The sequence below is a fragment of the Sciurus carolinensis genome, chromosome 15, assembly GCF_902686445.1.
Source record: "Sciurus carolinensis chromosome 15, mSciCar1.2, whole genome shotgun sequence".
NCBI classification, from domain to species: Eukaryota; Metazoa; Chordata; class Mammalia; order Rodentia; family Sciuridae; genus Sciurus; species Sciurus carolinensis.
In genome coordinates, this window is record NC_062227.1 from 74,628,182 (window position 1) to 74,649,686 (window position 21,505).

The following is a 21,505-nucleotide window of genomic DNA, read 5'->3' on the forward strand; positions in this document are numbered from 1 at the left end:
AAATAAATGTTTCCTATTTCCTTCTTCCCTGAGAAAGTCAAAGGGGGTCCTCTGATTTTTTTTTATCACTTCATCATTATGTTGACAGCACATTGTTGTTTTTTTTTTAAGATCATCTGAAAAAAGTTCTTTCCATAAAACAATAACCACAATAAAAACCTATTTACCTTATAAGAAATAAATTGGAAAAGTCTTCTTAGGTGACTGAACTGTCTTTACTAGAAATTAATTGAGATTAATAGTCTTTTTCAATCTTATAAACTTAAGAGGTAAGTGGTTCACCTACCTAATCTTCTGTTCTCTAGTGAAAATAACATTGTGCATATTCATTCTCTTTGTCTTGTATCCTGAAATTATTCAACGGTGTAGGAAACTATCCAATTGGTCACTATTGTGTAAATGATCTCATAATGACAATGTGTATTTCAGATCAATGAAAAATTTATTAAAGTTTAGCAGAGTTTAAATAAATATTAGATAAATGTAAAATCCAACAAAAGTTGAAAGGCACTGTTTACTAACATTGTCAAGAACTGTGAAGGGTCTGAGATTTTACCCTACATGCAAGTTGGTAAATTAGTCTGCCACCATGTCATGGATGCCAGTAGAATACATGAGACTCCTGGATCAGAGACAATGAGCAGGTTACTACTCACAGCAATCACACTAACCAGAGTATCAGCATTTGCAATGGTTTTCTGAGTCCTAATTACCACCAAATGGAGCACAGAGAATCAGAATACGCTGAGCATGAAGTAGATGTGTTGCAGGAGAGGAACCACAAGCTTAGAAAACCCTGATATTTTGTATAGGAACTAATCCAACCTGATCATTGCCCCAGAGAGAGACATTCTCTTTCTTGTACTGCACTAAACAATTCTGAATTCCAAATCCTATAGTCCCTTGAAAAGATAATCCAGAACAAAGACAGTGAGTGCTTTTGCACACATAACATGCAGAAATGTAACAGTCTCATGGAAAATTGTCTATTAACCAACTCACAGCATAGGTCTTCTTTCCTCGTTTTCTCATTAAATGCACATCTGCGTAGATTTTTAAAAATTTCTTTTAAATTGTTGTCCAGTTAGGAGAGTGTATTACAATGAAGCTAGGAATCATCATTTCCTTATTCTTATTTTCATACCAAGAACATACATTTGGCAGTCACATTAAGCTTTTTATTATAATTTAGATTTTCATATTTTAAAGGAGTGTTATTTTTCATTAGTCAGGGGCAGGTCATATAATTAAATTGCTTTGACTCAACAGGTAATTATTGATGATCAAAGATGTGCAAGACAAGAGCTGAGATAGCCGTGTTCTCGTGTGTTTGACTCTATCTGTGCACACAGGAGTGAGCTGCTGCATACATTTTTCATAGTTTTATTCATTAATATTTATTGAGTGCCTGCTGGGTGCCTGGAATTTTACAAGACTGCAAAGACACAAAGGTAAATAAGCTTTCTTTCTTCAAGTTCAGTGGAATCTCATGGAGGAAATACAAAAGTAAAGAGACAAGACAGAGTTTGCAGGGGTCCTAAGAGAACACATCTCAGTGCTCCTTGCCCGGGATTTGCCTATAGCAGTTGAAGCTCAGGTGAGTGTGCGGGTGGACATTCCTAGTGGCTGAAGCAGTCATGTTAGAGTAAAGGGAACCAGCTCCTTCTGGGAACTACATATAGTTTCAGATGGAGCTGTAGAGAAGAGGATCTGAGGAAGAGACCAGAAAGAGGAGAGGCTATAGATATATGCACATTTCAACTCACAAAGCATCCTTAGGTGAAATGTACATACATATGAAATATACTTATATAAATACATGAAAGAGTTGGTTGTGGGTAAAACTCTGGTTGTAAGGAAACACTGGGAGATTTGTGATGAGCCATTATTTGCACAAACTGTATTTTTATATAGATTTTGGCTAAAGAGGAGTGAAACTGAGGGCTTGTACCTGGGTGTTAACTAAAGTACACCACCATGTCCCACACTTGTTCCACTGGTACCTTAAGTACTATGTTAGGGAGTTTGCATTTTTCCTAAGAAGGTATAGAGGTTGAAATAACCAGATGTCCATAATCACTTTAGCAAAGAACAGATTAGAAGAAAGTGGAAACTCTGGCAGAACAACCAGTTGGGTGTCTGCAGCCATAAACTTAATGAGAAAGTCAAGGTAGAGGTAGTGAACGTGAACCAAAGGGATGTATCCAAGAGTGGTTAAGGAGGTAGACTCTCCAGGATGTGATGAGGGATGGCAGGAGAAGCAATGGTGGAAAGCAAGGAGAACAGATGTCTCCCAGCTCTTTGCCATGGGCTGTTAGGTGGGTGGGTGCCATTCCCCAAAACAGCAAACAGGAACGAAAAAAGAGAAATTGATCATGAAGCGTGATGGGTTCTGTTGTGAAATATCACTACTCAGTAATGGCCAAGTTTTTGTGTCTTGCTTCTTTTTTACTATTCAAATGACAAATGCCAAGTTGAAGAAGCACAAAGGTTTCATTTCAGAAATCCTTCATTCATTGTCAGTAGGTGATTGAGAAAGTTGCAATTGTAAGATTTGCAGCTGTTGGACTCTGTTATGGAGGTGTCTCCCAAAGGCTCACGTGTGACACAATGCAAGAAAGTGTAGAGGTGAAATGACTGGGTTATGAGAACCTAAATCTAATCAGTGCATTAATTCACTGATAGGGATTAACTGGGTGGTAACTATGGGAGGTAGACTAAGGCTGGAGGAGACTGGTCCCCATGGGCATGCTTCGGGGTATAGATTCTGCCCTGTGAGCAGAGCTCAGTCTCTCTGTTCCTGATGCCTCTGCCCTCCACTCACTTCCACCCTGATGTCCCACCTCACCTCAGGCCCAGAGACACAGAGTTGACCCTCCAAGAACTGAGACTTCTGAAACTGTAAGCAGCAGATAAACTTTTCCTCTTCTAATTGTCCTTGTCAGGTCTTTTGGTCATGGTGGTGAAAATGTTGACCAAAACAGACTTTCCCAAGCAAGCTCTCCGAAGCAATCCACCTTTACCCCCTAACCTCTCTTTGCGGGGAAAAATTCTTCAATTTATTAGGACTGCATTGTTTAGTAACTTAAACATTCAGACAACATTTTCAAATAAAAGGTAAGCAAGTGGGAGTGTTTGCTATATTGGGTTTTACTGTACCCCTCATTAGCTCAATCTTCACAGGTCTGGGACATTTACAGTTATTCCCATTGCTCAGACAAAGGGGAACCAAAGGCCTAAGTTACACAATCAGGACTCAACCTCAAGTCTGCCACATCCCAAAGTATGCTCTGTGGCACTTTCTCTACCTCAGTTTTATTTCTAAACCTGCTTGGAACCATTTCAGCTTTCCATATTATGTCTCATCTCAGGTCCAAGTCATGTGACATCTGTAAGTCTGGCAGTATCCGCAGCACCAAAGGTCCTATCTCAGGTCTAGAAGACGTTTTCTACACAACTTCACCTGAACTTCTCTCATTGATTTTTACTTCTGAGAATCACATTTTTAGTCCCTCATGTTTGGAGGAAACGATAAGTCCATACTCATGTAATAATAGTCCATTTATTAAGTACCCACAAAATACAATAGCTTGAGTAGAAACTTTAAACATCTGGTTAAACTTTCACAAGGCATTTTATAGAAAACAAGGTTGAAGTTTAGTGTAGTATAGGAACTTGCCTTGGGGTACTCAGCTAGAGAGTGCTTGAGATGTAGCTTAGTGGTAAAGTGCCCCCGAGTTCAATACCCAGCACCAAAACAAACAAACAAACAAATAAAAAGTTATTTGACTTCAAAGCTGCTAGTGTGCACTCCTCTGCATGACTTACCCTGCAGCTTAATTTTCTCAAAACTATTACACATATGCTTGAAAGTATAACAAACTCAAGAATACTACATGCAGTATTTCTCAAGCCTTCTGTAACTTATTTTCATATGTAGTACAGGTAAGATCCTAAACCAGTACATGTCCCTGTACCATCCACAGCACAGTGTGCGAGAGCAGCAGGCTAGGTGGCTGAGAGACAAAGAAGACAGCCAGAGATAGCACGTGAGACATGAGGTCACGGCAAACTGCCCACAGGGAAGGTTCCAGGGTGACAGGTCCCGCAGGGAGGGGGGCTTTATAGGTCAGGTTTCAGGAGGAGTAACATTAACAGCTTTTGTTATCCCATTGTGTGAGCAGCAGTCCAAGGAACTCAGCACACGTGCAAGGAAGTGGTTTCTACAGAAAACACCACTTGCTCTAGCTTCCCGAGGGAACATCTTCTTCAGGATGACACTCATCTGGACATTCTGGTCCCGGCCCACTTCCATCGTTCCCCTGACCTGGCTAGATTCCTGGGGAGGGAAAGGGACATTTCAAGGACAGAACACACCAATAGAGCTAGCCAAATTTCCCAGTACCCGAATTCTTAAGAGGGGATATGGAAAGAATGGTTAATGGGTACGAAATTAGAGTCAGACCAGAAACGCGAATTCTGGTAACTTATTACACAGTAGAGTGATATAGTTAACAACCACAAAAAACTTGATAGAGACTTGTGTGCAGACATAGAGGCGTAAAACTTAAGCAAACAATCTGCTTCTGTGTTTGACTTAAACTTTACAAAAATCTGTTTATATGATTTACCGATCTTCATTAAGTACACATTATTAATTAGGTAAACATAAATAAATGTCTTGCCCTGAAATATTCTCACCTTCCACTGCCACAGTAAACAGAGAGTGACTCTGTAGCACTAGCCAGGAATAATGCTTTGCCATCTATGGACCATAACTTTCACCATATGGTAGGGGTATCAGGGAGATTGAATACATCAATGAAAGTGAAATACCTGAGTCTTCTTGGTGCACTGCTAGTGCTTAATCAGTTTTAATGATCAACAACATCATGTGTGTGGCCCTCTGCTACTTGATATATGGTTACATATGACCCAAGGGCCCTGGCAAGAATGAGGACTGGCCGTGGGGTCTCCATTTCTCTTCTCTTTCTATTCTATAGGTGCTCAGAGCAGGTAACCCAGGTGCAGATACATGATGTAAAGTGGCAGTTATTTTAAATATGCTTTTATTAAGCTTTTACATTAATACTTACTATGAAAAATAATTGATAAAAGTATATTGTGAATATGTTCTCCAACACAACAACAGTAAAATAAAAATAATGAAAAGTTAAAGAGTAGTCAGGCATGGTGGAGCACAAATGTAATATCAATTATTGTGAAGACTGAGGCACCAGGGTTGCAAGTTCCAGGTTGGTCTCAGCAACTTAGTGAAACCCAGTATTTAATAATAACAACAATAATAAATGATAAATGACTGGCAAATGGTTAAGATAATGACTTCCACTGTTGCCTGCCGGATGCAACGGAATCTTGCCTAATAATAATTGCTCAACCTGCCTGGAAGCACATTCTCATAAAAACTAAGAAATTTTGGAAGAATTCTTCCTTTGTCCTACCCTCCTGGACTCCGTTTTCATGACTTTCAGGTCACTTGCCTTATTCCGTGTTTACAACGCTAGTAAAGACACATTGAAATCTTCACTCTGTGGTAAGTGCTAACATTTGGAAAACTGTTTGAGTTTCAGACTTCTAAGCTCTGAAATTATTATATCATCTATTAATTGTGTGATTCAGAACTTAGAGCAGTGAATCTAATGACAAATACCTATAGATCTTCCTCAGTGAAGATGAACTGCTCAACACTCCAGCGCACCCGACTCCTCAGGCCCATCCTCGTCCATGTCTCTACTAGCAATTCTTACCCCTCTTATTTGGTGCTGAAGGATAACTGACGAGTTGTCGAGCGATGGGAAGCATTGTCCGTAAGTGCCAGGAAATGCAAGTAAATCCAGATGCTTCCTTTCATCTCTGTAGAGTCTTGTGAGAAGCTGTTCTGCCTGGGGAGGGTTTCACCCATCAGGTAGTATACGGCAGAAAGAAGTGGAACACAGTGGTATCACCACTAAGGGGATTCAGATCACAGCTCCCATGCAATCTACTCACTGACTTAAAATCTTCAAAAGCTTCCTGTCATCTCCTAGAAAATAATCTATCCTCTTGGAAGTAGAGTGAACTCTCTGTGACTTCTCCCGTCTCCATCTCCCCATCTTATCCTCTATCACTTGCCAATGGGGTTCTTATGTTTCATTACTAACATAATGAGGGCCAAATTCACAGTGGTGAAATATAAAGAATTTGAAAGCCATGACTATTACAGGCATTGTGATCTCAGAAGACTAGCCAAGGAAACACTTGCAAGTCTATTATGCACATTAAGTATTTGCAAATATAAGATAGAATTTTGTCTGTGGTGATCAGAATGCTTCTTAGATCTCTGGAAAAAATCGGTCTAATTAGTTATTAGAAGGGAAACCCTGGGCAAACTTCTAGAACTTGAAAAGCATATGGGAAGCTTCTAGAAAGTGAGATGAAGACTCAGACCTCTGTCAAGTAAAGACAATTTTTGAGACATATCCTCAAAGTTCTTTCCAAAGTTCTTAGAGTAAATACAAGCTTAACCTTACATCTATTGCAGAATAAACTGTGCTACATGATACAAAAACCTGACAGGAAATTTTAAACCATTTCATGATATTCTTCATGTTTATTCTGAACTTCGCAAAAATTGTTTCCTGCACAAATTTAACATTTGATCATTTCATCTATAATATTTATCTAATATATATTATGTAAATAAATGCTGGAGAGGATGTGGAAGAAAAGGAACACTTTTACACTGTTAGTGGGACTGTAAATTAGTACAGTCACTATGGAAATCAGTGTGGAGCTTCCTCAAAAGACCAGGCATGGAACTACCATATGACCCAGCCTCAGTATTGAGATTGAAACTGAGATTGAAATCGTTTTACCACAGTGATATATGCATATCCACGTGTACAGGAGCACAATTCACAATAGCCAAACTCTAGAACCAACCTAGTTGTCTATCAACAGATGACAAGATGAAGAATATGTGGTATATACACCCAATGGAGTTTTATTCTTCTAAAGAAAGATGAAATGATGTCATTTATAGAAAAATGGATGAAACCAGAAACCATTATTTCAGCAAAATAAGTCAAACTCAGAAAGTAAAGGGTCTTATGTTTTCTCTCATGTGTGAAAGCTAGAAAGAAAAAAGGAAAAGAAAGGTGGGGGTGGATCTCATGAAAATCAAAGGGAGATCAGTAGAGAAAAGGGACCAAGGGGCAGTAGGAGTCAGGAAATGCCGGGAGTGATAATGGCCAAATCATTTTGCTATAGTGTGTGCATCAACAAATCCCATCATTATGCACAATTATAGTGCACCAATAAAAATGTGAAAAGATGAATCAAAATGCAGTCTGTACAAACAAAAAAAAATAAAATATTACCTTCAAAAATGTAATAGTAAATGATTGAGATGAAAAAAATGTGAAAAGAGAAAAAAAGAACAAATTATGTAAAGAAGTCCCACTGTCATGGAAAAGTGTTTTTATTTTGCATTAGCTTAAATTTTTAGATAAGAATTTCTTATCTAAATACATAATCTTAAGAACTACAACTGATAAGTATCCTTCCTATTATCAATTTATAGGACATTAAGGTGATACTTTAGTAAATTTATTAGCTCAGTTTATAACTCAGTTGGGAATTCTGTACTTTATAATCCCAGTTAACTCCTTGGTTGCTGAAACTGTCTAATAGTAGGTTCAAAAGTGAGAATGAAGATAAATCAGTAGATAATGTTACTTTCATTAGCACCATATTCAAATTTTATAGCTGAACTTTTGAAAATGGCAAGTTAGTATTTATATTTTTAAAACTAGATACCTGAGTTTTTCATTATAGAATATTTTCCCATTCCACTTGCTAATCAACATTAATGGATTTTCACTTTGTGTATTCTCTGTTCCTATTGTTTTAATTCAGATGATTCCACTTTAATATTTGCCACTTTTACTGGCTGTCACAGGTTGCTTATAAACTCTACAGATATTCAAATGAATTCTGTATCTGCTAATCGTAAAGAGTTCAGCTAAGTTTTGTTGAGATCTCAGAGGTACAAAATTAATATCCCAGTAGGTAATTACAAGAATTGAAATATAAGAAAAATTAAATGCAGGCAACAAGAATGAATGAATGTTACTTCAACCAGAATAATAGATAGAAGACTTTTTATTATGGAGAATTTATGAAATGAGTATTAAAATGTAATTCTGTTGAGTCAAATTAAACCATCTTTAAAGCAGATCAGAGTATAATAAGCTACCTCATATCTGATATTTTTCATTGTTTTTAACCCACCAGTCTTTTTATTATCCGTAGTCAGAGCACTACATAAAATTAATTTGCAGTTTTTTCCTGCAAAAAATTCTGTTTAACTTTTAAAATATGAGAAAAGAATACTTAGATGTCCACTTATGAAATAAACTAAGGTCCCTGGGTGGGTAGAAGTCCCATTACTAATAGATATATGTATGCATTTTATGTCTGCATGTTAGTAAGTTAAAGAAAAGAGAGAGGGGGAAGAAAATGAGAAGGGAAAGAAAAGCCTTTGCAAATTATTGTCAGAGTGGAGTGGTAGAATTTTATTTCTGTAAGTCTGGAATAAAAGGTTGAGCAAATTATAAATCTCCCACAAAATAAAGCAGCAAAAAAGAAAATAAAGGGGAAAAAAAAGACTGGCGGTGGGTGAGGGGGAATCCTGTGACGGTAGAAGGAAGTTCAGTGGAAGAGAGGAGGGGGCTTCCGGGGAGGAGGAGGGACAGGAAAAGGAGACTGGGATGGAATTGGCCAAGTTATACTGTGCACACGTGTGAGTGCACCATGGTGAGATTCTCCCTATAATATTTATAAAGCACTAATTTAAAACCTTAAATAGAAGGATGACCCATAGAGCAGAGGAAGGAGAACAGGTGGAGGGAGAAAAAGAGGCGGCTGAAGTGAGCAAACTACATCCATGCAGCATGATTATGTCAGAACGGACCCAGTGGTATGCATAACTAGGATCTGCTCTTTTAAAAAGAAAGTGAAAACAGGCAAGATGAGAAAAGTACAAGATCAGTATGCCACTTGAACATATAAGCAGATGACTTAGGAAAAGAAAGCAGAGGTGGAAGAAAGAACAGAGAAAATGGAAGTTAAATAATTAACAGAAAATCATAATGATTTAGAAATGCTTCCCAGAAATTAAAGACATTGGTTCCTTGGTTGAAAAAAAAAGATTTATAAAGTTTTTGAAAAAAATAAACCAAGACATATCATGAACCTTTCAATAGTAGGAAAAGAGAACTTCCTAAAACTTCCAAAGAGGACAAGGCAGGTGACATTGATGGAATTTGAGGTGGGCACTACTGTGTGTGTGTGTGTGTGTGTGTAGTAAGCACAAGCCAAGGGACCTGCCCTGCTTCCAGCAGACCTGCACTGCTTAGGATGTGAAAAGTTTGATTTGCAATGAATTAAAGAGCTAAAGATAGCAGAAAAAAAATTGTGAAAATATAAGAAAATATTTTAATATTTTTGTGAAGACTTGATATCAAGACATAAAGCCCAAAATACACTAGGAAAGATTTTACTACAAAGAAATTGTGCAGCAAAAGGAAATAAACAAGATGCAGTTGTTCATCTTTTTTTTTTTTTTTTTTTTTTTTTTTTGCGGTGCTGGGGATTGAACCCAGGGCTTTGTGCTTGAGAGGCAAGCACTCTACCAACTGAGCTATATCCCCAGCCCAGTTGTTCATATTTCAACTTGATAAAAAGTACATTTAAAAATCTAATAATATTCAGATCTATCATTAGAGAGTAAGTTCTTTTACACTCACTAAGTGGAAAAATGTATTGATACAATGCAATTTGGCACTTTACATTAGAAACTTTGAACATAAAACCACGATTATTTCTTTTTTCATCGTTCTGGGGATTGAACCCAAGGTCTAACATAGGCTAGACCTGCCCATACTCCAGCACTGAGCTACATTCCCGCCTCTATTTTTCATAGATTGTTATGAACTCTGAATTGTGTCCCCCTAAAACACATAGATTGAATCAACATCCATGAACGTGAATGTTTTGGAGACAGGATCCTTAAAGAGGTAATTGAGGTAAAATGAAGTCATGGGCTGGGTTAACCTTCAACATAGCAGAGTCCTCAGAACAGGAGATGAAGCACTGAGATCACAGCCCTCCAACAACCCAAAGAGAAACCTCACTCAGAGACCTCAGGAGAAACTCACCCTGACCACACTTGACCTTTGATCTCCAGCCTCCAGAGCTGTGAGAAAATAAATGTTCACTGTTGAGTGGCCGCCTGTGGTGTTTGTTATGGCAGCCCCAGAAAATTAAGATAGCATTGCTCCTTTGAACTTTATCAACCTCCTCCTTATTTCAGAGGTACGCCATTCAGGGCTTTAGTGAAAACACCCAGGAAACCACTCTGGACGTGAGAACTCACACAAGAGATTTTATTAAGCAGAGGATCACAATGTCTGCCCTGAAGGGAGGGAGGGAGGGAGAGAGAGAGAGAGAGAGAGAGAGAGAGAGAGAGGGAATGGTGGGGGAGCTATTCTTTAGTAGTGGAATTTCTCGGGCTAATAATCTGACCAATGACTGTGATGAGGAAGTTCGCGGGCTAACAATCTAGGTTGTAAAATGGTGTGGCGGAGCGAGGGGGTGGGGGCAGAAAATGGCAGAGGAGAAATGTCTACAGACTTGTTACCCCATTGTCCCTTCATTCACGTTTTTACTTTTATAAGAAGATCCCTTTTCATATGGGTGAAGATCCATCTTCAGCAACTGCTTCCTGCTGGGTGTGGGTGTAGAGCTGATTCAGGGGAGGGAGATTCATTGCAGCAGGTGGGGGTTGGGGACTGGATAGCTCCGCTGGGGACTGCACTTGTAGCCAGGCCCTGATTCTTCCTTTATGAGGTCCTGATAGTCCTGTAATACAAGCTGATTAATAGTCTGATTAGAAAGAATTTTTTGAATCTGACTTCATGCAAATTTCAAGTCACAGGGGGCAAAGACCAGTATGACGGCAATTAGTGGGGGACAATTAAATGGGAGAATAAGTTGCCCTAATTAGCCTGAAATGGGTCACGAGGATCCTTGGGTAAATTCGTTCCTTCTCTTCTCCAAGTTCTCCTGCAACTGTTTGATCTTGTCCTTATCAATACCTGACTGGCTGACGTAGAAGCAGCATTCTGCCCACGAGCACGTCCCTTTTCCAAGTGAACCCACAGGGTGGCTTCCACTGGAGGATATGCACCTGGAAGCAAATTGGAAGAGAGGCACTCCTGATAATTTTGTGGTGATATCTGCCTGCTCCAAGGGGGTGCTGTTGACAGTCAAAGAGCTGTTAAGGTCTAGGGCCCCAGCCAGGAGATGAGACAACCCCGCTGTCACGCACGTTCAACATCTCTGTGCCAGGAGAGGGTTAGTTAAGTTGAGTATGTGGTGTGTGGCGGTGACTCTGTGTGAAGAGTGGAACTCTGAGCACCAGCTGTGAACATATGTAAAATGTAAAGCATCCCTGGGGACAGCAGGAGCCGGTCTTCCACAGTCCCGTGGGCAGTCCAGAGGGAGGAAATGGCTGGCACCTGGACAGATCTATTGGGGAAAAATTCGATAGAAAAATGGCAGACAGGGCAAAGGGCAGGGGAGGCAAGAATGCAGCCGGCAGTCCAGTCCTCACGGCTGGGCGTAGTTGTCTGGTCCTCAGCCTCCAGAACAGGAAGAAGGCTGGAGGGTTTGATGGCCTTCAGCCTGAGGCAGAGAGGTCCCATTGGAGTGCTTGAGTATTGGTTGGAAGAAGCCTGAGGGTTAGAAGCTGGAGAGGAGTTTTGGATTGAGAGTCGTCCTTAACCCGAGAAATGTGTAGCCATCCCGGTAAACCTCACACCTTGACAGCCGTTGGCATAGCCAGGATCACCATATGGGGGTCCCTGCCATTTGGAAGATAAAGATAGGAGTCTGTAGCCTCCTGAGGAGGAGAGATAAGAACTTGGTCTCCTATTTGAAGAAGTTGAGCCAGAGGGCCAGACAAGGGTCTAGACAGGGAGGAGTCAGCGTAACCCCATAGGAATGCCCGAATGTGGTTTAGGAGAAGAACGGATATATGAGAAGGAAGAGAGGAAGGATAGTGAAGAGGCACTATCCCAGCAGGGAGGGTGGGACAGCCGTACATCAGCTCAAAGGGGAGACATTGGCAGGTTTCTTTAGGAGCAAGCGAAGACACAGAAGAGCAAGAGGCAGGATTTTAATCCAGTCAAGGCGATGTTCTGAAGAAAGTTTGGTGAAGACATTTTTTAAGAGTTTGGTTTGTTCGTTCTACTTTTTACCTGATGCCTTTGGGTGAAAGGGAATGTGGAAATTCCAAGGGACTCCAAGAGCCTTGAAAAGTTGTTGTGAAACTCAAGAGATTATTAATTCAGGCCCATTATCTGACTGGAAGGAGGTAGGCACTTCAAAGAGAGGAATGATTTTATGAAGGATGAAGGTAGAGACAGTTAGTGCCCTTTTATTGGAAGGCTTCAACCCCTGAGAAGGTGTCTACCATGACCAAAAGATATTTAGATTTCCTTACTGTGGGCATGTGAGTGAAGTCAAGCTGCCAGTCTACCCCTGGAATGGCACCACGGGTCAGATGAGTCATAAAAGCGGGTGGTCTGAGGGCTGTAGGATTGGTTTGTAGACAAACTTCACATGTGGAAGAGAGTTCCTTCATAAATGATGTCAGAGGAGGACAGTTGCAAATGAAAGTGAAGAAAAGTTGGGGTGGAGTAGATGGTGGAGGTAGAAAAGTATCTTCCTATTGGGGGCAGTGGAGGTCATGATGGAGGGATCATGGAGAGTCATGATGGGAGCTGGTGTGAATGATAGGGCTGCTCTTCTAGCCTCCTCATCTGCCTTGTTGCCTGAAGAGATGAATGATTGGGCTGTGCAATGTACAAGGCCTGTGGTTGCTGGGAGGCGAAGAGCCACAAGGAGGTTTAGGATATAGCTAGAGTTGGTGATGGAGATCCCTTTCATGGTAAGAAGGCCCCTCTCTTTCCAAATAGCGCCATGGGAAGGGATAATGTGAAAAGCATACTTAGAGTCAGTGTAGATTGTAAGGATTCTCTGTTTGTGAGGCTGAATGCATGGGTGAGGGTGATTAGTTCTGCCTGTTGGTTGGTGGTGTTGTTAGGTAGTGGTCCTGACTCTACGACCTTTTCCAGGGAGACAATGGCATATCCAGCCCATCGGATCCCTTCATGGAGAAAAGAGCTCCCATCCATGAACCATATGAAAGTAGGGTTGCGTAGAGTCCCCTCCTGAACACTGGAAGGGCAGGGGAGTAACTCCTCCAGGGTCTCAAGGCAGCTATGAGTTGCTGAAGCGTGTATGTCGGAAGGAAGGGTAAGAGGGTGGCTGGATTTAGAGGAGGGCATGTCTTAAAGGAAATGGAAGAGTCCTCGATAAGAGCAGTTTGCAAGGCCAACACCCAACAGGGCGGTAGAGTTTGCAGACCCTTATAAGTAAGAAACTCAGACAGATGATGAGGTGAGAGCACTTCAGTGGAGCCCCAAAGGAAAGTTGTTTTTTTTTTTTGTTTTTGTTGTTTTTTTTTTTGTGTGTGTGTGTGTTTGATTCCTGGGTTAAGACAAATGCTGTGGCCAATACCCTAAGACATGGTGCCCAACCTCTTACGGTGGGGTCTAACCTCTTTGATAGGTATGCCACTGGGCCAAAGGTGGGACCAAACATGTGTCCTTAGACCCCCAGAGTGAACCCACTTTTCTCAGAGACAAGCAGGTAGCATGGTCTGGTGACGTCAGGGAGGTGTAGGGCTGGAACTTGAAGAAGGGCTTTCTTAGGGTCTGGGAAGGGGCTTCCCCAGGTTGAGAGGAGGTTCAGGAGCCCTTTGAAGCCTCATACAAGGGGGCCACCAGGATGGAAAAATTAGGTATCCAGGATCATAAATAGCCTGCTAGCCCTAGAAAGGAAAGGATTTCTTCCTTGGCGGATGGAGTGAGTGTGTCCTGCAACAATACTTTTCTCTCTACAGTGATGGCCTTAAATCCAGGTGAGAAGCTGACTCCTAAGTAAATAACCTGAGCTTGGAAAAGATGTACCTTTGCAGGAGAGACCCTATACCCTCTGTCAGCCCAAAAATTTAGAAGCTTAGTAGTGTCCCCTTGGGAGTCCTCGACAGAGGGACTACATAGAAGAAGATCATCAACATACTGTAAGAGGAATGAGGAAATGAAAGTAAGAGAGGCAAGATCATGAGACAGTGTTTAACCAAAGAGGTGAGGGCTGTCCCAAAATCCCTGTGGGAGAACTGCCCAGGTCAGCTGAGAAGAAACTCGAGGGAGAGGGTCAGTCCAGGTGAAGGCAAAGAGATCCTGAGAGTCAGGATGAAGTGGGACAGTGAAAAAGAGGTCCTTCAAATCCAACAGAGAAGTCTGTGGTGGAGGAGGGGACTGAGGAAAGCAGCGTGTAGGGATTGGGCACAATGGGGAAGATGGGGACAACCGCCGAGTTGATGAGGAGGAGATCTTGCACCAAACAGCAAGATCCATTAGGCTTCCTAACAGCCAGGATGGGGGTGTTATAAGGTGAGTTGGTGGGGCACGGGAAGCCTTTCTGCCTTAAATGCTGGATGACTGGGTGAAGCCCTAAGAGGCTCTTTTGGGGAAGGGGATATTGGGCCTGGGTTGGGTCGGATGTTGGGTCCTTCAGGTGAATGAGTACAAGTCAGCATGTGGCTACAGAGGGTGTGTGGGTGTCTCAGACCTTGGGGTCAACAAGGGAGGGAGGAAGGAGACATGAAGACTCAGGTTGGGTTGTATATTCCTGAAAGGTCATGAGAAGAGGAAAAGCAGAGGAGTCCTGGCAGAGGCCCATGGTAGGTGAGAAGGAAATAGAGACACCCAATTTGGTTAGGATGTCTCTTCCCAGGAGGGAAATGGAACATGTAGGAATTATCAAAAAGGAATGAGTGAAGCAGATTTGTCCAATATGGCAGCTTATTGGGGGAGTTTGTAAGGGATATGGTTTTCCCTCTATCTGACAATAGAGGATCTAGCAGGGGAAGTGGGTCCCCAAAACTCCCACAGCACTGAAAATGTGGTTCCAGTATCTATAAGGAAAGGGAACTGTCTGCCTGCCACTGTAAGAATCAGCCAAAGCTCCTGAGCAGTGATGGTCGTTGGGTGTAGAAGTCCCCTCAGTCATCCATTGCCAATTCCAGTAAGTCACTAGGGGAAGGGGGTGGGGGTGACCTGGCACTTCTCTGAGCACCAGGGCAATCCACTGCCCAGTGTCCTGGTTGGTGGCATTTTGGACAAGGACCTGGGGGCTGCCAGGGGTTGGGGCCAGCTTGTGCCCAGTGGCCCTCTTTCCACACTTGAGGAATGGGCCTGGAGGTCTCCTGGGAGCTAGGGTGCCCCTAGTAGTGGCCAGCTGGGCAGGTCTAGGTAGCTGAAAGGCTTTGGCTAGCATTTGGTATTTTAGTTTTGGGTTTTTTTTTTTTCTTCCCTTCTGTTATACACCCTGAATGCCACCGCTGCACCTCTGGCTGTGGGGTGAGGGGCCCCCTATCCAACTGCCTTGATTTAGCCTTTATGTCCAGGTAGCTTTGGGAAAAATAATAAGTCATGAGTAGCTATCGTCTCTCCGGACTTTCAGGGTCTTGATTAGTATATTTGAGCACGGCCTCTGTGAGGCGACTCAGAAAGGCGGATGGGTTTTCAGTTTTGTCCTGTGTTACTTCCTGAAGTTTATCATAATTAATGGGTTTAATGGCAGCCTTTTGGAGACCTGCAAGGACGCAGGTTTGGAACTCACCCCATCGCAGATGCCTGGTCCCTGTGTTATAGTCCCACTGGGGCTCCCTATCTGGTACTGCTTCAGCCCCAATGGTGTGGATCGGGTTGACTGGTGAACCTCATCTACATAATTATGCATCTGTTCCCAGACTCTCCTGCGCTCCTTAGGGGTCAAGGAGTTGGCCATGATCATATAAATGTCATGCCAGGAAAAAGGTCATAAGACTGAGTAAGATACTGAAATCCCTTCAAGAAGTTTGTGGAGTTGGAGGCGAAGGAGCCTAGCCGCTTCTCTACCTGAGAAAGATCGGAGAGTGAGAAAGGAACATGGACTCTGATCACTCCCTCCACACCAGCCACCTCCCGTAAGGGGGCTAGAAGATGTGCAAGGGACTTCGTGGCAGGAGGACTGGGTGGGCTGGGGTCCGAGGGGGCGGAAGCAGAAACAGAGCAGGGCAAAGAAGATGGAGGAGCAGGGGCCAGAGGGACCCCTGCCACAGGAGACTGATATAGTGGTGGTTCACTAGCCCGGTCAAAGTTGGAGGAGGAGCAGGGATTAAGAGGGGGAGAAGCAGTCAGAAGGAGGTGTTTGGGAAGCGCAAAGATCAGGTTTAGTGCAACAGAAAGAGAAAGCTTGAGTGTAGAGAATCCGTTTCCATTTGCCCGCTCACTCACAGAAGTTGCATAAGCACTTTTCCTCCTGTGAGTTTGTGCAGTGAGACCTGTGTTTAAAGAACGTGTGTGAGGCGATGGAGCCGCTGTCTTGGGCAGCTTTCCGGCTTCTGTTTGCAGGACCCAAAGGCGACTTCCACTCCACCACCTGGTTTGGCTTGCTGTGAAGCAACTCGAGATCTTCCTTCTGCTTTTCCCACTAAGAATACATGTGCTAGTCAGGGCTCTCCAGGGAAGCAGAGCCCACAGGATACACACAGATAAACGAGGAGTTTTATTGCAGGAAAGGGACGTGTGGTTATGGAGGCTACATCTGATATCCTGCCCATGTGTAATGGTTAATTTGAATTGTCAACTTGGTTGGATCAAGAGATGTGGAGGATTAAGAGGCCTCTGGGTGTGTCCCTGAGGGCGTGTCTAGGAATGGTTGGAATGCTGGATAGTGAACTGAAGTGGAGACCCTCCCTCAGCATGGGCAGTACCGCCCAATAGGATGGAATAAATGCTGGAAGAACAGGAAGCAGATGTAGATGCAGGCTCAGCTCTTTTTGAACTGGTTCTTGGTGGCTGCTTCCATCATCTGAGGATATAAAATTCTCACTTCTTCACTCTTCCAAGCAGACTCGGCCAGTGATTCTCCAGGTAGTTTCCAGAAGCCTTGGGCTGGAACTAGGGTAACACTGTTGATCCTTCCTGTTCTGGGGCTTCCACCTCTTGGACTGCGCAGCTGCTAGTTCTTCCAGCTCTCCAGCAGCAGACGGCCATTGTGGGCTATCTGGTTTCTGGTAGTGTAAGCCAATCTAATAAATCCCCTTTTATAATCCTACTTCCTGTTGATTATGTTCCTCTAGAGAACTCTAATACACCATAGGAAGCTGAGGCTCAGGAAAGCAAGTGCTATAATTCAGCCCAAGTGTGGAGGCCCGAGGACCAGGAGCTCTGCCATCAAAGGCAGAAGACAGATGTCCCAGCTCAGAGAGAGGATCTATCTTCCTCCTCCTTTTTGTTCTGTTCAAAAATCCTGCGTGGGGCTTTCCTTAGCCCAATGCAGTTGACACATAGGACGCAATCTCACCTGCTAGAGCTGAGATAAGGTACATGGCACAGGATCTAGAACCAATCCGTGAATAGTGGGTGTTACATTATGACTCTTCCAAATCATTCCTGTGTAGACTGAAACCAGTGATCGCAGCTCCTCTTTGGCTCCAGAGTGCTGAAACTGAGTCTTGATACCCCAACAAATGTATTCAAGGTCATAAAGCCACTGAGCTCCTGGAATCCCCGAAGGAGTTTCAGAAGCACACTAGGAGAGCTCAAAGACCAAAAAAACAAAGTCTAGCTGGAGTCACAACTTGAAAAAACTGAATAAAATTCAAATACAGTTACAGGAGAGATGTGGGCAGTGTACCCGGCATTTCTACGTGTAATTAATACACAGCAAGTCGTCGCTCAGACAGGAGATGGCCCTGCACTGTGCTGCTGCTAGTCTGGCTTCAGCTTTCTCCAGGCTGCAAGCTCAGCATGCAAGTGCTCGACACCCCATAAAAACTATGCAGCCCCACTCTGTGTAGCGAGAGCCCAGGAGGCCTTAGCTCTGTACCCGTGGCCTTCCTTCCGAGACCTCCTCCCTGTCCAGGCCTGGTCTGCACCATTCCTGCTGGTGGCCAGAAGCTCCTTGGTCAGGAGGGAAGCCAGCCTTTACTCTTCAGGAACAGTGGTCGTCCGTGACTGGTGCTTCCCCTCCTCCCCAGGGGACATGGACATTTCTATCTGTTTATTTTTCACTTTGTGTTTTTATTTTGTTTTATCGCTTAAGGGAACTGCACCCTTTCATCTTTCCCAGATCTAGCAAATTAATAAAACACACAGACAATCATGAAGTACCTCTGCTTGGCCCATTGCCTCTTACCAGTTATGGCCACGCGATTTACGCCTTGGATCCTCTGGGAACAAAGAGGATTTTCTCTGGATTATGTATCAAGAAAGAGGAGAAAAGCCAAGACTCCCCAGTGCCATGCTCAGCGAGGCCTCTGTTCCACCAGCGCCCTCCCCACTCCGCAGGAGCAGAGCATGTGCAGGCCGCCTGTTCGTTCTTCTGTGCGTAGTGGGAACTGCTGGTCTTGCCTTTCTGTTCGGTTGTTCTTTTCTACCACAATTTGTGCCTCTCCAACTTCATTGCCTGTTAGGATGTTTTATGACACAGGGAAGCGTCCCTCCGAGGTTGGCGTGGCTTGGCCTTTCTTTCAAGACACTCTTGACTTCCTGGAATTGAGTTAGGGCGATTTCCTATAATTCTATTATAATAAAGCAAAAGTTTCAAATACCTTTGTATCCAATAGATTTCCTGGTTTATGGAAGGGGACTACATTTCTGGGGCATGCATGCATACCACAGGGAGAAGGTGGCAAGCTGGGGTATATTTCAAAGTGTACTTGAAACTACCAGGTAAAGACATTTTTTTCCCCAGATTGTCAACATTACCTAAACATATAGTAGAAAATGTTATTTTCTATTAAAACAAACAGGAATACCCAATGGAGTTGAAATCAAAATTCAAGGGGACTTTTGAAATAGAGTCATGGCTATTAACAAATGTCATTTGTGGTTGGCTAAATATCTATGAGCATTTTGATCAAAACAGCATTGCAAATTAAGCCCTTGTTAAGAAATAAAATACCCATTACAAATTTTCTACCCTCAGATTCCCAGGGTCCAGATTCACCCATTTGTCTTTAAGGTGAACTGGAGGAAAAGGTTGGGAAGCGTTTGCTCGTCTCTCAGCATCACGGATGAAGAAAGCTGTCTCCTCACGTCGTTGATTTAAGCCACAGAGTGGATTTTATTTTGCTTTCATCAACAGTGCCTCAGGGCATAATTCAAATGAATGTTGAGAAAATGCTTAATTATTTTTCTCTTTTGTTCCCACACTTATTCTGCCAAAATCAAACAGCATTTGTAAAGTCTTTATGTATTCCATTCTGATTGAGGTGTGTTGTTTTTGTGATAAGCATTAAATAGCATGATTTGTGAATTGTCTGTAAATAAACAGTAGAAGAAAGAAAAATCATAAATTAATTTCCAATTAGACTAGAAATGATTCACAGAAGAGGGGAAGAAGCCAAGGTTGACCTTGAAAGAGAATGACATTCCAAAGAAACCCGTGAGAAACAGCACGTTGAGATGGTGGAGAAAGCAGGGGCGAATAGGGGACAGAAGGAGTGACAGGCGAGGGGCCCACTCAGTGCAGAAGGAGGAGAAGGAGCTTCCAGGCGGTCCTGCTGCCCGGGTCTTGCTGTGTGCTGTCTGGTCTGGAGAGGACACTCTCCCCATCAGCACCACCAGGCCCAGAGAGGCACAGCAGAACTCGAGGCAGTCTGAGCAGCGCTGGGGAAGCGTGCACTCTGAGGAGGGACTGTCGCTCGTGGTCATCCAAGTGACCCGTGTGGTTCTGGATGACGGCCCCCTGTAAGCTCCTGACCTGCCAGCGAGGTTGCATGGACCCTTGGTTTGGTGCTGCCTGTTGCTTCTGTCTGCCCATCATTCCCCAGCAGCTTGCCGATTCCAGAGAGGCAGGCTCCTGGTCTGTGTGGGAGCCTTTTCCACAGGGTCTTGAACTATCTTTTATAGACGATTGGTAAATGTTAGCTGCATGTTTCACCGTTTAGGCTCAACATTCTAGGATAAAAAACTGCATTCATAGGCAAAATGAATTCCCAACTTAAGCTTTAGCTTTTAGCCCATGAAGTAATGTGAGTTAAAGATGATTCTAAAACTTTAAAAATAACAAAATAAAATCAAGGCCAGGAATATAGTCTTAATATTCCACTGTTCAGCTGTTTACACGAATCAACACCAATATTTCCATTTAGAGAAAGTATGGAATATCACTGGTAAGGAATTATCGATGGTAAGATATGAGGATAAAAATCACTAAAAATTTGATGACTCTTCCCCCATCAGATCAGTGTTATCAGGACTTGGTCATATAAACGTCATGCCAAATGCCACCTCGTGAGGCAGGCCTTCTCCAGCTGCCCGGGTTGGCAGTTTGGAGAGCACCACCACTTTGGATCCCTCTACCAGAGTGGCAGTACTTAGCATGGATGAACTCACTGGTTTGATATTCAAAAGGGCATACAAACTAAGTGACTGTATTAGCATCCAGAATTTGCAGAGAAGCCCAAAGAGAAGTACCTTAAAGTGGGCTACAAGTTAGGCAGTAGAAAAGGCAGTACTTGTGCCTGGTGTCAAAGCTCCAGAGACCCCACCCTGCCTTCTCCGGGTCTAGCCACTCTCGAACTGCTCCCCACGCCAGCGCTAGCTCCCCTAGAGCTCCTGTTAGCAGCCCTCCACACTCTCTCCCCCTCTGCTCCATTCCTCCATGGCTGTGGCACCAGGGACCCGCAGGAGAGAGAACACACACACTCGGATGAGATGCTAAGGGACTTCCCGAGAGCTGTGGACAAAGTTCAGGAAACCCATGGAAACTGTGAGGGACTCAGCAGTTGGAGGCAGGGCCTCCATCAGATCCGAGGGCCCCAGAGAGGAAAAGGAGCTTCAGGACCCCAGGAGACAGAAGGAAGTGTAGGAGCTGAAGAGGCAGAAGGGACTGGAAGTTCAGAAGGCTCTGTGGGCAGTGTGAGCCCAGGAGGGGGACAGGAAGAACCTACTCCCCTCCCCTCTCCCAGATCCACAAGCCACCTGTCTATTGTGATTTCCCTGCTCAGTCAGCAAGAAAGTCAGCAAACAGTGAAGCTAAAATATTTTTTTATCCAGAAAGCAAGAGTTCTCTCTCGCCATGTTTCAACATTTCAGCAGTTCTTTCTACCAGCTTTAATTAGTCTTTTGCTACCCAATTCCCATGGTGTCCTCCCTGGATCCCAAGTTCCCCATGCTGCTAGGACATTTTTTGAGTCATCAAACACACATGACAATGGCTTGAAGCCTATGACATTGCAAAGGACAAAGACTCTGAGTCTGACAATGAGAAGTTCCATGCTTCTGAGTGAACAGATTGTCTTCTCTGCATTTCTCAC

General features: G+C 43.3%; 1 protein-coding gene across 1 annotated transcript in view; it reads left to right on the forward strand.

The window, feature by feature from the left end:
• Positions 1-21,505, forward strand: part of Dok6 (docking protein 6) — a 428,272-nt gene that overhangs the window by 397,798 nt on the left and 8,969 nt on the right. The gene's annotated exons all lie outside the window — the stretch shown is intronic.